The sequence below is a fragment of the Giraffa tippelskirchi genome, chromosome 6 (assembly GCF_054371585.1).
Source record: "Giraffa tippelskirchi isolate mGirTip1 chromosome 6, T2T-mGirTip1v1.2.pri, whole genome shotgun sequence".
Lineage (NCBI taxonomy): Eukaryota > Metazoa > Chordata > Mammalia > Artiodactyla > Giraffidae > Giraffa > Giraffa tippelskirchi.
Genome location: NC_137280.1, coordinates 9,244,407 through 9,262,105, shown reverse-complemented (window position 1 = coordinate 9,262,105; position 17,699 = coordinate 9,244,407). Strand labels below are relative to the sequence as shown.

The 17,699-nt window shown below is 37.2% G+C and overlaps 1 long non-coding RNA gene across 1 annotated transcript; it reads left to right on the top strand.

The window, feature by feature from the left end:
• The first annotated feature begins 6,350 nt into the window (after positions 1 to 6,350).
• Positions 6,351 to 12,189, top strand: LOC145509012 (uncharacterized). Its single transcript, XR_014055782.1, has 3 exons — positions 6,351 to 6,476; positions 6,962 to 7,401; positions 11,942 to 12,189. It is a non-coding gene; the product is annotated as an uncharacterized LOC145509012 (long non-coding RNA).
• Positions 12,190 to 17,699: the final 5,510 nt, after the last annotated feature.

Here is a 17,699-nt window from a genome sequence, read left to right as displayed (position 1 = left end):
TGGAAAATTAAAAGTAGAACTACCATATGATCTAGTGATCACACTTTTGAATATTTAAGGGAAATAAAAACACTAATTTGAAAAAATATATACACCCCAATGGTTATTGCAACATTATTCATGATAACCAAGATATGGAAGCAACTTACATGAGTGGATAAAGAAGTTGTGTACATACACACACAAACACAATGGAATATTACCCAGACATGAAAAGAATGCAATCTTGCCATTTGCAACAAAACAGATAGACCTAGAAGGTATTATACTAAGTGAAAAACATCAGAGAAAGACAAATACATGTGATTTCTGAAATGAATCTGAAAAACTGAACAAATGAAGCACAGCAGAAACAGACTCATAGACACAGAGAACAAACTGGTAGTTGCTAGAGGGGAAAAGTCTAGAAGTCTGAGTGAAACAGGTATTGAATAAACAGGTTGTACACCTGAAATTAAAACAATATTGTAGGTCAATTACACTTCATTAAAAAAAAACCCACAAAATATCATTTGCCTCCAGACCTGGATTTTGCATCAAAGTAATTAAACTTCAGGGCACCTCACTTTCACGGGCCCTCTCAGGCCCTACGAAGGGATGCGGTTCAAGTAGTTACCAATTTTTGTAAAGTTTATAAAAGTAGGAAATTTAGTTGCGATCGGTTAAGAATGGCTCCTTTCCACTACAGTTCCCTCTTTAACTCCTTTCCTTTGTGTTGGGTGGCATTAGCACAGCTGTAGGGAGAGGAGGCTAAAAGGGAGCTTATTTTATAAATGTTACTGCTTTATGTAGCGGCTACAATTAGCCAGAGCCAACTCATTAGAAAAGACCCTGATGCTGGGAAAAATTGAAGGCAGGAGGAGAAGGGGACGACAGAGGATGAGGTGGTTGGATGGCATCACCAACTCGATGGACATGAGTTTGAGCAAGCTCCAGGAGTTGGTGATGGACAGGGAGGCCCGGCGTGCTGCAGTCCAGGGGGTCGCAAAGAGTCGGACATGACTGAGCAACTGAACAACAGTGAACCAGAGATTCAGAGAAGAATCTTAATGTCAAGTAAGTTCTAAGTAAGATACTTCATGACTTCCTGGTGTGTGAGTGGCTTCCCAGAATACTCCTGTTGCGAATGCCTAATTTCCTCTGTGTCATGACCCAGAGTCGAAGATGGATTGCAAAATGGACGAGTCCTATGATAGCAAGCACTGAGAAGGAAGATGGTAATAGAGGAGGAACAACTTGTACAGAGCAGAAAGTTCATATGTAGAAAACCCTTACAAATCTTATGGCTCCTATGTGAAAGAAAATGGATAGGGCTTTCCCATTGGACTTACATCATGTTCTTATAATGATATAAGAAAAAGATAAAAGAAAATGTTCTTAACTATTAGCAATATAAAGACAGTAAAAAGAAAATTCAATCAACATTGCTGGAAGAAAAACAGAATTATATTTCTGTTCTCTCTACAGAAAATGATTGCACAGTGTCCTATGAAGAGATACTTCAAAATTTGTACTTTGTTGTGAATTTTTTTCTTGACAGAAAATAAAAATTAACTTTACTTACTAATTTTTATTAAGGAAGCAAACCCCCAGTAGCGTAGCTTTAGACCCCACAAAACCTGTATTTGTTCCTACCTGACTCTTAGCAAATATTAAGGATTGTATTAAAAAAAGAGAAACAGGTTTTAGCTTTTTCTTGCCCTGCCCTTTCCTGTGAGAAAAGTGTCTGAGAGGACAGTGACTATCATAACCTACGCACACATGAGATGGGTCAGGTCACGGGGTCTGAATGACTGATATCCTACACAGGTAGCATGTTTACCTCTCAAAACCTGACTTAGTGAAGTAAGTACTTCCAAAATATCAGCAGACTAGAATATCCCCGTTTTCTGAGAGTTGAAGACCAGATTCCTGTATCATCTTCACCCAAATCTGTAGAATTCCACTTGGATCATTCTTATTCCTACCTTGCATAGATTCTGGACATTTCATCAAGAATTTTGAATTTACAACCTCTCTTCTAAAGTATACATTTGGTGCCTAAAATAATCTTGTCATCACAAATATTTTCAGCACTATCCAAAATAACCTTTTCAGTGCATCACTGTCTTTATTATACTTGTCAAAAGCTTTGAGGTTGTCACATATTTAATAACCTGAATTAAGAAGTACAGATGAATGTAGGAGGCAAACACCCCCAGGTTTACCTTGGATATAGATGCCCAAACTGTCAGAGGAAAGGAAAAGGGGACCAACATATGATCCTACATGAACATTTCCAGATTATTACAGATGGTTCCCCAAAAACAGTTTTGCTGCAGAAGTTATATTTACATATGAGAGAACTATTTAAGTAATATTTGTCAAGGAAGGAAAAGCAACATTTTTATACTGTTCATTGCTTTGGGTCTTTATGTTAGTAAGAAATCCTTAGAATATATAATTCTCAGAGCAGGAACTCAATGCAGATAACAGTGTGTGAGAAGCAAGTCCAAATGTTGAGAATATAAAGCATCGAGGCTTTCAAACAGCTGGTGGTGTTTCATCCAGCAGGTAAGGACTAGATGACAGATCTTCTAAGGCCAACAGTAGTCAGGGATACCTACTATCAGCTCAAGCTGAGAAACTACAAAGTCAAAAGAGAATCTTCTGTACTTATTTCCCTGGGTATTCAAGCTGTACTTAAAAGCTTCAACCTTCATAACAAAAAAATCAGGGTGGGTTAGAGTGGAGAAGGCAGGGAATGGAGGCAAATGTAACGATATTCATAAAGAGAAGATTCTGTCTTTCCTGCTTGCTTGCATTTGTACAAGAAACGTTCAAAAGGAAGAATATGGGGGGTTTTGAAGTTTGGATGTCTCAGTGACATGTACACTATTTGCTGGCTTATGACACATTAAACTTCCAAGTATCTACTTCCATGCTTATAACTTTAGAATGTGAATCTCTTCTGCCTCTCCTAGGTATCATATTCAGAACTGTAGTTGAAAAGAAAAGGGGAACTTTTCACATGAAGGTATAGGCAAGGAAATAGCCATTACTCCCAGAGGATGGGGCAATGTATATACATATGCTTCAGTTAATAAGAGAAAGACACGTGGAGAAATACTTTCAAGTTTTTCAAAACCCTTTGTACTTTCTCTGAATATTAAAAAGAAGCATGGCTTTTTTTTCTTTTTATTTTAGTTGGAGACTAATTACTTTACAATATTGTAGTGGTTTTTGTCATACATTGACATGAATCAGCCATGGGTGTACATGTGCTCCCCATCCTGAACCCCCATCCCTCTTCCCTCCCCTAAAAACAAGCATGGCTTTTGGCACATGGATGTCACTCCGTACTTCTTAAACAAAACTTTGCAGCAAAATCTAAGGATTTGAGTTTTTCTTACACAGACAGGAAAGAAATCTGATAGCTTTATTCTGTGAATCTAAGCCTTTAAAAGTCAGTAATGTTCTTGGTTTCCTGTTGAATGCAAAATAAACCACTTTTCTTACTGTAAAATAATCAAAATCCTCTCCCTTTTTGCTACATTAAACACAGTGATGTTATTTCACTTCAGAAACAGCTATCACGATGGTGGTCAAAAGGTATAAACTTCCAGATGTGAGATAAAAAACTACTAGGGATGAAATGCACAAGATTACAGTAGTTAACACTGCTGTATATTATATTTGAATGTTGCTAAGAGAGTAAATTAAGAGTTCTCATTGTAAGAAAAAAAAACATTTTTTAATTCTATGAGGTGATGGGTGTTAGCCAAACTTATTGTAACCATTTCACAATATGTGTAAGTCATATATTATGCGGTACACCTTAAACACATACAGCATTATATGTTGATTGTATCAGTAAAATTGGGGAAAAAATGACTAGCATATACCAAGAGATTCTTAGGAAAGCCAGAGGTAGCATTGGAAAAGTAGATTTTGTAATGCCCTTTGTTAGTTCTCTCTTTTGAATAATCACTGTGACCTCATTTTCCCAATTTAGAAAAAAATGAACTGTACTTTGACTTGCCTCTATTTTTAAAGCTACACATCCCATCATTCGAAACATGTTTTAATCAAATCAAGCAGAGATGTCTGGGGTGATTAGCCTAGGATTTTCATTCCTTGAATTCTCTTGGCTTTGGATACCCAGCTCCTCCTCTTTTACATTCCCCAGATACTGTTGATTTTTCCAGTTGTAAGCCTTACCTCGTTCATGTTTATTTTAGCTTGTTTGTGTGAAAGTTGACACCATACAGTGATGAGAATCACGTTCCCAGCTTAAAGGCTCAACATATAACAGAGATTTTAACTAAGAGACCCAATGCCAACTGTAGAGTTACCTGCCATTCCTAGATGATCTGCTTTGTTTTATTAAAGGTCAGAAAAGCCAAAATTAAGTTTTTTAAAAGATGTCTTCCCAGAACATAGTTGTCAGAGAAGACAACAGAAAATTTTTAAGAATCTGATTTTAGTAGAAAAAAAGAAGCATTGTTAAATGACTGTACATCTCATATCTGTCATTATTTATTAAATTGTTATTCTGCCCTCATTCTAGGTGGACAGGAAAGATGTGAAACCATTAATGACAGCTTATAGACAGATATGGAAGGGAGCATTTCTGATGTAAAATTGTTAATATCGAAAATGTGGGTTTAGAAAGTTAAAGGTTGTCTTTTCTTAAGTGAATTTATATTTTTCTACCAAAGGTGACTGATTTAAATGTGGAAGCAAGGTTAAACATAAAATACAAGGTGAATAATCAGTGAGTCCAATACATACTGGAACATAGAGAGCAAATGTGTAATGTTTGTTTATCAAATAATTCCTTTTGCATAATGATTCCCAAACCATCCAGGCAGCTCAGTTCTCGAGCCAGACTTGCACTTGCGGGACTACTGGAGTCAAAGAAGCTTTTATTGGATTCCTCTCTAAAATCTGAGGAAGGTAATAATCTCCTGCCCATGCATATTTTTCTTGAGTGCCCTATACCCCAAGTCCATGTTTCACAGTAACCTCGTAACACAAACCAAGCCTCCCGATGGTCTTCAAGTACACACTAATTCATATAGAAACAAACACGACAGCCTACTACTGACTGCTAGGTTTCTTTGCAATGAACAGCATATTTTGCTCACTGGGGGAAAAGGCAGGAGGAAGCCTATTGTATTGTTAACAGTTATCTCTGAGTGAATAGAAGGAATTGCTTCCAAATGCAATAACAGAATTACTGTAGATTAGTGTACCGTTTGAGCTTGAGTGCTGAGGTAAAATTGTTTTCTCTATTGCATGACCATGATCTTGAAAGTTTTCATTTTATTCCCATAATGGAGATGCTTGATCACATACTGAGTCAGGTAAATCACAAAGCCTACCCTTGAGCAGTCCTGGGCAGGCCATAACTAATGCCCTAGCTGAGGACGACATTAACCACCACTCGGATGAATAAAATCCAACACAAGCTTATTTGATTTGGTTACAGTGCAAATAGAGACTTTATCCAGAAACACAATAATGCAACAACAACAAATGCTCCACATTGTGAAAAAGAAGCCCAGGAACGAGTCATTGCAGCTTGCAGTCTTTCATTACTAGGGACAGCACGCCCAGCTCATAAACACTGGGCGTCAATGAAAGACATAGAAACTTGTGAGCCCAGGGGAATGTTTATATACATTTGAGGATGAAAGAGCTGAGAGAGAGCAGCACTATAGGATCAATTACAATGACGAACATGTGGTCGCTCACAATTTTAACTTGGAACATGAAAAGGGATTGTGGCTTGGTGCAGTACATCAATAGCCTATAGCTGCGGCTTTGAAGTGAATGACCCACTTTTCTTTCCAGTAGCCACGAAAATTAGGTAGCACCTTGCTTGAAATGTGACAAATTTGAAATCAGTTCAAACATTATATATAAGGATGAACAGAGACTATAATTTTGCCCTTTGAACACAGATTGGGAAAGAATGATCATCTAATGTTAGGCATGACTACTTAGGCAGATCTAGCTGTTTTCTCATGAGCTCATAGTGAAGGTAAAAAGAGTCAATAGGTGATAGATATGAAATGCTGCTAAGAAACAACCTCTATAGGCATGAGCATAAAAAAAAAAAAAATGAGCATGCTATTTTTTTAAAACTACCCAAAAAATTCCAGGAAGATTAAGAAAAGGTATTAAATTATTATTATTGGGCTTCCCTTGGGGCTCAGCTGGTAAAGAATCCGCCTACAATGTGGGAGACCTGGGTTTGATCCCTGGGTTGGGAAGATCCCCTAGAGAAGGCAAAGGCTACCCACTCCGGTATTCTGGCCTGGAGCATTCCATGGAATGTATAGTCTATGGGCTCACAAAGAGTCAGACACGACTGAGTGACTTTCACTTTTCTTTGTTATTATCAACCCCATCCCAATCTGTATCCCACCTAATTACTCCACACTGAAAAGTTCTGTGGTAAGGGGGCTTAAACCAACTTAACCCCCAAGGTAAGTCAGAGAACAGAGGATTTTTTTCTGAACTTTATTTATTTACTTACTTTTGGCCGTGCTAGGTCTTCATTGCGGCTCTCAGTGAGTAAGGACTTGCTTCTCTTGTTGCGTTGAGCAGAGACTCCAAGACGTGGGCTTCAGTAGTTGTGGGGCAGGGACTTAGTTTCCCTGTGGCATGTGGGATCTTCCTGGACCGGGGATTGAACCCATGTCCCCTGCATTGGCAGGTGGATTCTTATCTGCTGAAACACCAGGAAAGTCTTAAGGTGCTAATCTCAATATGTAAAATATGGCTTCCCTATTCTGTTGTTAGGGATCAGGGTTAATTTTGATGGTATTTGAAGATACTAGAATCAATTGACTTAGAATTTCCAGCTTCTATTTCGGGCTCCCACCCCTTTTTCCATATGAGGTTCCCAAGAAACCATGTGCCCAGACGTGACAACAAATGCTAACTTGAACCATGCCTTAATCCCTGTCAGCTGGCCCCCAGGGTCCCGTCACAGAGCTCTCTGAACACCTGGGCTGAGCACTTGGGTGAGTCTCAAGACGCAAGAGGAGTCTCTGGGTCCCTTTGTCTCCATCTTAGCAGCAGCTGCCTGCCAGGACCAGACCCGGCGTTCACAGTGAAGGAGGGGTCGGCGCACATGGCTGGGCGTGCCCCTGTCAACAACGGAGTGATGCGTGTAATTCCATCCGTGTTTGCCTCTGACCAAGCGAATTAGCTCCGCCTTCTCTCTGGACAGCGAATGGGGCTTGGGGAGAACAAGAAAGGGGGTGAAAGGAAAGACTCTTCAGCGGAAATGGAGCAGTGCTTAGGGTGCTCCTGTCTAGAGACTGGCAGCATCCCAGAGAATACAGGCTTCATTCAGTTCTATAAACAACTACGTTCTGGGAGAATTGGAAAGGCGGTAGGGTAGAGGTAAGGCACCGGTTATTTTTTTAATTTTATTTTATTTATTTATTTATTATTTTTTTAATAAATTTATTTATTTTAGTTGGGGACTAATTACTTTATAATATTGTAGTGGTTTTTGCCATACATTGACATGAATCAGCCATGGGTTTACATGTGTTCCCCATCCTGAACCCCCCTCCCACCTCCCTCCCCATCGCATCCCTCTGGGTCATCCCATTGCCCCAGCCCTGAGCATTTGTCTCATGCATCGAACCTGGAATGGTGTTCTGTTTCACATATGATAATATACATGTTTCAATGCTATTCTCCCAGAACGTCCCACCCTCACCTTCTCCCTCAGAGTCCATAAGACTGTTCTATGCATCTGTGTCTCTTATTCTGTCTCACATATAGGGTTATCGTTACCATCTTTCAAATTCCATATATATGCATCAGTATACTGTATTGGTGTTTCGCAGCACTGTTTACAATAGCCAGGACATGGAAGCAACCTAGATGTCCATCAGCAGACGAATGGATAAGGAAGCTATGGTACATATACACAATGGAAGATTACTCAGCCATTAAAAAAAAATACATTTGAATTGGTTCTATTGAGATGGATGAAACTGGAGCCCATTACACAGAGTGAAGTAAGCCAGAAAGGCACCGGTTCTTGTTTTCAAAAGAACTCAGGTCTAACAGGAAAATAGGCTCTCAGGTTGCGGTTCAGTCACTAAGTCGTGTCCAACTCTTTGACACCCCATGGACTGCAGCACGCCAGGCTTCCCTGTCTTTCACTATCTCCCGGAGTTTGCTCAAACTCATGTCCATTGAGTCGGTGATGCCATCCAACCATCTCATGCTCTGTTGTCCACTTCTCCTCCTGCCCTCAATCTTTCCCAGCATCAGGGTTTTCTCCAATGAGTCAGCACTTTGCCAAAGTATGCATGCTTCAGCTTCAGCATCAGTACTGCCAATGAATATTCAGAATTGATTTCCTTCAGGATTGACTAATTTGATCTCCTTGCTGTCCAAGGGACTCTCAAGAGTCTTCTGCAGCACCAGAGTTCAAAAGTATCAATTCTTTGATGGTCAGCTATCACATCTGTACATGACTACTTGAAAATAATACTGTGTAGAAAGTGATTTCTGTGTTTTTAAACCAACTTACATATGAAATCCAAAGAGGGAGTCATTGTTTCTGCTATGAGTGTGAGGATACTCAGAAATGGCTAAAGTGGAAATAACTGAGCAAAGGTATTGAAAGACAAAAAGTGACTGTAGCAAATTAGTAAACTGACAAAACATAATGTCAGTGAAAGAGAATGGAGAGAAGGAAGAGAATGCAACAAGAGCTAAGGTAAGGTGATATAAAACTACATGGCCAGTATGGTGAGTCCTCTAGCAAGAGATCTGGAGGGCTGGGAGAGACAGGAGTGAAATACCTGGAAATTATTTAAGAACGTGTGTTTCTGCCAAATTTAGGAAGGACTTTGAGTTATTTTGCTAAAAAATTAAGAATTTTATCTTTTATATTATGGTAACCTTGGAAGCCAACTGACGTATGATTAGGTCTGTGTTTACCAGAGATTATTCTGACAACACTGTGAAGAATGCATTCGAAGTGATAAAGACAAAGGTAGAAAAACCAGTTAGGAGACTAGTGCAGCTCTTGAGGATGTAAACTGGGAAAATGGGAGGGATATTGGGTCTAACCATTCTGATTTACTCAGTAGACAGTGAGGCTGAAAAATAGGGGCACCGAAACTATTTTTGGATTAGTTTAGGTTGGGAAGATTTAAGGTTTTGCAGACTGTTGTGAATCAGTCGGTTGTTCAGAACAGTGCTGCTCACAGTTTCCTAGTTATTTTTTCTTTTGAGAAGCGTGTGTTTGTAAATTTTCTAGCTATGATTCATTATACAGTTTGAGCCATAGAAAAGAGCTTGACCAATTAACTGTAAAAGGATTCAAATCACACGTACCAGGCCGGTAGCAGTTATTCAACAAATATTTGTTGAACCAAAATTTGTGAGATGAGGACGATGCTTGTCTCACATACCACTCTCTTGAACTGAGTTCAAGCTGTGAAGTAAGCTTGATTTTTCTCTCTTCTAAGCTTCAGCTCTCCTTTTCAAGTTCTCACTAGGATGCTATGAAAATAAGTGGGGTAACAAGTGTATTTTTTCCACTACAATAAGTATTGCAATATGCATGTCGGTTCAGTTTTCTTGTAGATCATGGAGATTCATTAGCAGAATGTTCAAACACACCTCCAGTTGATTTGATTGATTTTTAAAATGTATGCAAACATCATTGACATTCATTCAGTTTCATTGATCCCCATGAAATTCTATGTATGCATTTAAAAATAGGACAATTAATGAGTTATACAAATGATGGTAATAATACACAAGTGTATATGTTTTGACAACTTCTGTGATAAGCACTTTACATACTGATAATTCTCCATTTTTCTCTGAAACGGGCCTTGTTACTAGACTTAGACGTGTAAAACTAAGGCACAGAGAAGGTAGGTAGCATACCCAATGTCGTACAGCCGGTCACTGGAGAAGCTGATAGTTGAACCAGCCAGTGGGATTCCCAATCCCATGGTTTTAACCCATGAAAATGCCCTGTACAGTTTCATGTCTTATATGCCATAAAGTCGGGTTCCTTTTTCTAGCAAGAACAGATTAAAAGAAAGTCCAACAGAATTTGGATTTGTCCCATAAGGAAAACATTCACGATCTTTTTTGAACTCTTTGATGTCAAATTATTCCAAAAGTATTTTTGGTGCCCCTAGTTTTCAGTCTCTCTGTCTAGTGAGTGATCAACATTTTTGGACCCAACACCCCTCTCACTCCCTCAGTTTATATCCCCGACAGCTGCATGGAGCCCCCTAACTGGTTTTTCTATCTTTGTCACTGCCATTCCATTCTTCACAGTGTTGCCAGAATAACCCTAGTAAACACAGACCTGGTATGGCATTTCTTGCAAAACCTTCCATGGTTTCCATTATCATCAAAACGTCTTGTCCTTTTCTTTAGCCACAAAGGAAATTCTCAGAAACTAACTTTTCTGGAGTCCTTTCATCAATTGAAATGTCCATGAAACAATAAAATTACCATAAAACAACAGAATCACATAAATAAACAAGAAATAATTTATCATTTGTAAATTTTAAGATGTCTTAAGATTTCAGTTTTACTTTAGGAATTAAGAGTTCTACCTGTCACGGCACCCACATTTGGCTATGCAAGAGAAAGGTGTTGTTTCTGACAAAGCACAGATAGTACTGAGAAGGGCTGTTTGTAAAGCACTTTGATAATATATTAATAATAGAAAGCATATAGCTTTATCAGAGCTAACCTATATACTATAAAGGAAAATAATAAAAAGATCTCTTAGAAACTGGGACTCTCCTAACTGAAAAAAAAAAATGTTTTTAAGCACTTTTGTGTTATCAAAACAGACACCAAACAGAAGAAAACAATTCAGATGATACCATATTCTCTGTTTACAATACAGTTAAATTTTAAGTAAAAAGAGATAATTTAAAAAGACTCACATTTGAGAAGTCTAAAACTTCTAAATACCTCATAGATCAAATAAGAAGTTATATGAAACTTAGAAAATATGTGGAATTAATGGTAAAGAAAATATTGAATATCAAAATTTGCAAGACAAAATCAAACTGGGTCTTAGAAGTAAATAGTGAGCATTTTTTTGCAATCGCTTAAAGCAAATTTGAAAACAAATAAGCAGTTAAAGAAGTTATAAAAATAATGTAAGATAAAGATAATAAAAGTAGATATATAATAAAAAAATAAAAATTGATGATATAGAATGTAAAGGAACAAAGTAAAGATATGAAATAGGAAAAAATATGTGATATTACAGATAAAATGATAATCTGTGTTATTTATTACGGATTAATAAAATTCACAAACCTCTGACAAGACTAATCATGTAAAAAGAGGGATAACACTAATTAATCATATTAGCAAAAAATAAGAAAACTACAAATATGGCAATATTTTTTAAAATAATAATTTCTTATACAATTTTGTGCCAATAAATTTGAACATTTCAATGAGGGACAATTTTCTTGAAAAATATACATTAAAAGAAATGATTATCTGAGTAAACCCATCTTTCTCTTTAAAATAATTAGATAGATAAATATTCTTATAAAAGTAAATTTGCAGAAGTTTTAGAAGTGCATTTGCACACATATTTGAAAAACAGATAATTCTAACCTTATATTGACTATTCCTTGTGGAAGAGTCTGCTAATTATCCCCAATATCCATCATCCGCCTCAAATTTCAGCTGACTATGGACACCCAACTAGAGATCACATTTTCCAGTGACCTTTGCAGCTTGTGAAGCTCTATCACTAAATTATGGCTAATGAGATCTGAATAGAAGTGATGTGTGTGATTTCCAGGTCACATCCTTTCAAGATGATATAATCTGCCATCAATTTCCTCTGTTTTCCCATCCTTATGAGCTGAAATATCCATGCCAGTTGTGGGTGAAATCAGCTTTTATCTTTCAGATGGTGACAAAAACTTAGAAGATGGGCATGCCACAAAAGAAAAGAGAGAAGCTTGGTCCTTGGGTAATCTCGTGAAGCCCAGAAGCTTGCTAACTGCCATGCTGATTTTGTGCCACTGGGTTTTTTATTTTATTTTTAGAACATCTTGTTCTGCATGCTTTTTAGTACACTTAGTAGCTTATTTAATGAAGCTGAAATAACCTTCATTCCAAAATCAGATCAGAAGAATAAAAGAAAGAAAACTTCTAGACTTTTCTGACTTACTATAGACTCTAAAGTCCTGGATTAAACATACACTATCTGAGCCTAGTAATATTTTTTAAAATATTGATCTATTCATTCATAAGAACTCTGTGAGTTCTGCTTTGAGAATACAGGGATAGTTTAAAAATAGAAAATGTATTAAAGGAATTCACTACATGACAGATTAAAGGGGAAAAATGTGTAAAATCATCTCAATAGATACAGAAATGCTTGCATTTAATAATATTCAGCATCACTTTGTTAAGAAAATTATAATCAAACTGGAATAAATGGGAAAGTTTTAACTTGATAAAGATATGATATGGATCAAAATTGTAGAGTAAATGACGTATTTTTCTGTAAAATATTATAAACCATTTCCTCTAACATAAGAAACAAGATAAAGATGCCCATTATGTATTTTTCTACTCAACAGTGAATAAATAAGCCTTCAATACAGAGTCAAGAAAAAGAAACAGATGCTATAAGAAACACAAATAAATTTAAAACTGTTATTATCTACATTTAATATGAATACTTATTACATACATCCATTTTGGTGTATTAAAAATGGAACATTATACTACAGTTAAAAGGAAGATATCAGAATTCCTTTAAAAAAAAAAATCTAGTCATTATTCACTCAAAAAAAATGAGTTTATATTCTGTTGCATGATTTAGGTGCTAGGAAAAGAACAGTGCAGAATATTTGAAAAGCAATACTACATTTTGCTTACGAATACATCCATGCCTAGTAAACATATGAAAAAATTCCTGGGAATTATAGATACCAAATGAGGTGGAGATTACTATCTGGAGCTGAAGAGTGGAAATGTGGGTGGATACTGTGGGGACTTCACTGAAATGAGGCATACACAAACATATATATCTATATATCTATGATCTAAATCTTAATAATATATACATGTTAAACTGTTAAGATTTAACATAGTTGAGGGAAAGTGCATTGATTATCAATATTTTTATTTTTTAAAACTTATGGATGGTTAAAATATATCATTGTAAATGTATAGAAAAAACAATCAAAGACTGAAGTCCTGATTGTGCGTCTCAGAAAGCACTGTCAAGAAGGCAAGGCTATCTTGGGGCACCCATCAACATCCAGCCAACCTGCCAGATATTAGCTTCCTCCTGCCCTGTGCTTGATCTGTTTTTCAGATTTAAGATATGGGGCTTCCATACTGAACCCTGAAATTTTCCTCACAACTGAAGCATTAGAGTGTAGTGCTTAAATGTTTAAAAGTGGCCAGATGTTGGGATTTAACTAGCAGCTCCATCACTTCCTAGCTACATAATTTATTTGAAACTGCATTAAATTAAACTCCCTGGGCTTCAGCTTTTTTTTCTGTAAGTCTGGATAAAAGTAACACCTGTGTCACAGGGCTTCTAACATTTATTGGGTGTTTTCTTTATGCTTGATACTACAGAATACTTTTTTTTTTTAATTTAGTTGTGCCAGGTCTTCATTGCAGCACCCAGGACCTTTGTTGCCACATGTGGGACCTTTGCTGAGACATGCAAGATCTAGCTCCCAACCATGGATGGAACCCAGGCCCCCTGCATTGGGAACAAACTCTTAACCGATGGACCACCAAGGAATCCCCCATAATACATTTTTATTATTAATATAGGTTAGGACTGTGCCTGGTACGTAATGACTGCTCTGTGTGGTTGGCTATGATCTTTAAATAATGAATAGCGTGGTAGTTAAGGCTGTAACAGGTTGAGAACTTGGCTTTGTCTCTCCCTAACTTTGTGAACTAGGGCAAGTTATTATACTTACCTCTCTGGGTTCCAAATTTTCTCAGCTATAATTGGGAGATTGTAACTGCTTCCCTAAGGTTGTTCTTTGACTAAACGTACTAGTGTATGTCAAGGTATACAGTGAGGGTATAGGGTTATATAGGGTTAATTTCATTTATTATTATTTTAACACACACTCATCTCTCATATATACGCATGTACACACACTATCTAAGTTACTCTTATTAACAATTTAACAGGAAGCTAGAATTTCACTTCATGATGGTCTATGTCCTCTACCAGCATACTCATTATCGCCTTTCTGAGTTTATTTAGTCCAAAGGCTAATGTTCTTACTTTCTCTTGGGCCCTCTGGTTAAATTGACTAGTCTGCTAGCCCTTGGCCAGGGCTGAGAAAATTTAATACCCAGCATTGAACTGGTTGTCATGAACTGGTACATCACTTTGTGACCATGGATTTCTGTCATGTGACAAGATTTCTAGGACCTGAGAGAAGCTTATTTGTCAAAATCCCATGAAACTGTCTGAGTAATTGGATTCGTTTGCGTTTAGTGCAGGCCCCATCACTCATGATGTCTACCATATTCAGTCAGTCAGTCAGTTCAGTTGCTCAGTCCTGTCTGACTCTTTGCGACCCCTTGGACTGCAGCACGCCAGGCCTCCTTGTCCATCACCAGCTTCCGGAGTTTACTCAAATTCATGTCCATCAAGTCAGTGATGCCATATTGTCCATTGAGTCGGTCTGCCACATTGCCTGGATCCAATCTTGTCTCCATTATGACAAAGAAATTTGGACAAGTTTCTGGTCCTCTTGGTACCTCAGTTTGTTCATTGATAAGTGGCAAAATTGTGCCACATTGGTGTGTTGTGAAGATTAAGTAGAATCTACCATAAAGAAAGCAGGGATTACTACTATGTCTCCTATTAATACTACTATTAATCTATTCATATAATAAATGCATTCGTCTTGTCCTTGGCACTAGGGTAGTTACAAGAATGCAACATTAAGAAGAAACATCCATGCTTATATGGAGCCAAATTGTAGCTGTATGCAGTGGGACAGAAGAGATGCAGCATTGGAATACACATCCATCTGGCAATTCACAGCCAGAGGCAGCAGTTTACTTTTCTCTCTGGGAGGGAAGTGACCACTGGAGATTTCACAGAGAGGTTGACCTTTGGGCTAGTATCTGACATATAGACCATCAACAGGAGAATCTCTAGGTACAGACTTGAAAGTGGAGAATGAAGTTGCCTCCTAAATTTCCAAGGTGCTACCTAAGATTTGCAGTCTGGCTCACCCTAGGAACTTCAAAACACCCCAGATTTCCCCCTGATCCAGGAGCTAAAGTGTTTGAACTTCATGACTAATACCTGTGCCTCTTCTGAGTGATCAGTATTATCCTATGCTAATAGCTTGTTGTATCGTACAGATTGTTGAATAGTTAAATATTATCCTTGAGTACAGGTTGCAGAATTGTGCTATTATACTTTATCACTTCTAATACTTGACATATGAATTAGCATTATATGTAAACCCAAATCTACCCTTTAATTCTTCGTTTGAATGAGTTTTTTTAAAATTGAAATATAGTTTTTTGAATTGAAATATAAATTTACAAAGTTATGTTAGATTCTGCTGTATAGCAAAATGATTCAGTTATACATATACACACACATATATATATATTATTTTTCATACTTATTTCCATTGTAGTTTATTATACAATATTGAGTATAGTTCCCTGTGCTATGCAGGAGGATCTTGTTGTTTATCTCTTTTATTTTAAAAGCATTTTGTTTTGTAATGGAATATAGCCAATTAACTATGCTATCATAGTTTTCGGTGAACAGCAAAGGGACCCCAGCATACATATACATATATCATTCTCTTTCAGACTCCCTTCCCATCCAGATTTCCGTATAACACTGGACAGAGTTTCCTTTTCTTATACACTATATGCTTATTGATTATCCATTTTAAACATAGCAGGGTGTGTGTGTCCATCCCAAATGCCCTAACTATCCTTCCCCCTCATCCATCTCCTTGGCAACCACAAGTTTGTTCTCTAAGTCTGTGAGTCTTTTGCTCTTTTGTAAATAAGTTCATTTGTATCGTTTCCTTTTAGATTCCACATATAAGAGATGCTATACAATATTTTGCCTTCTCTGCCTGAGTTACTTCACTCAACATGATAATTTCTAGATCCATCTATATTGCTGAAAATGACATTATGTCATACTTTCAAATGGTTGAGTAATATTCCATTGTATAAATGTACCGCATCTTTATCCACTCCTCTGCCGATGAATATTTAGGTTGGTTCCATGTCTTGGCTGTTGTAAACCGTGCTTTAATGAAGATTGGGGTCCTTGTATCCTTTCAAACCATATTTTCCTCTCGATATATGCCCAGGAGTGGGATTGCAGGGTCATATGGAAGCCCTATTTTAGTTTTTTAAGGAACCTCCATACTGTTCTTCATGGTGGTTGTACCAATTTACTTTCCCACTAACAGTGAGGGAGGGTAACCTTCTTTCCATACCCTCTTGAGCATCTGTTGTTTATGAATTGTTTGAAGATGGCCATTCTGACTGGTGTGAGGTGGTATCTCGTTGTAGTTTTGATTTGCACTTCTCTAATAATTAGTGCTATTGAGCATATTATCTTCTGCCTTTTGGTCCTCTATATGTCTTCTTTGGAGAAATGTCTATTTAGGAATTCTGCCCATTTTTTAAAAACTTTCTATTTTATATTGGGGTACAGCCAATTAACAATGTTGTGACAGTTTCAGGTGAATAGCAATATGACCTAGTCATACATATACGTGTTTCCTTTCTCCCCTAAACTTCTGTTCTATCCAGGCTGCCATATAAAATTGAGCAGACTTCCATGTACTATATAGTAGTTCCTTGTTAGTTATCTATTTCAAATATAGCAGTGTGTACATGTCCATCCCAAACTCTCTATCGATTCACCCCATCCTTCCCCCCTGGCAACCATAAGTTTGTTTTCTAAGTCTGTGAGTCTGTGCAAAACCTTTTGAGTTTAAATAGGTCTCATTTGTTCATGTTTTCTTTTATTTCCATTATTCTGGGAGACGGATCACAAAAGATATTGCTGTGAATTTTGTCAGAATGTTCTGCTTATGTTTTCTTCTAGGAGTTTTATAGTGTGCGGTCTCACATTTAGATCTTAACTCCATTTTGAGCTTATTTTTGTGTATGGTGTTAAAAACTGGTTTGATTTAATTTTTCTATGTGTAGCGTCCAGCTGTCCCAGCACAATTTATGAAGAGACTGTCTTTCCAATATTGAGTAGTCTTGCCTCCTTTGTCATTGATTAGTTGACCATAAGTGCATGGGTTTATTTCTTGGATTTCTCTGATCTATATTTCTATTTTTGTGTAGTTCTACACTGTTTTTTTGACTGTAGCTTCGTGGTATAGTCTGAAGTCAGGGAGTCTGATTTCTCCAGCTCTGTTTTCCTTTCTCAAGATTGTTTTGGCTATTCAGGGTCTTTTGTGTCGCTATACAAATTTTAAGATTTTTTTTTTGCCCTAATTCTGAGAAAAATGTCATTGGTAACTTAATAGGAATTCCATTGAATCTGGAGGTTCCCTCGGATAGTACAGTCATTTTGACAATATTGATTCTTCTATCCATGAACCTGGTATATTTTTCCATCTGCTTGTGTCTCCTTCATTGTCTTTCATTGATTTCTTATAGTT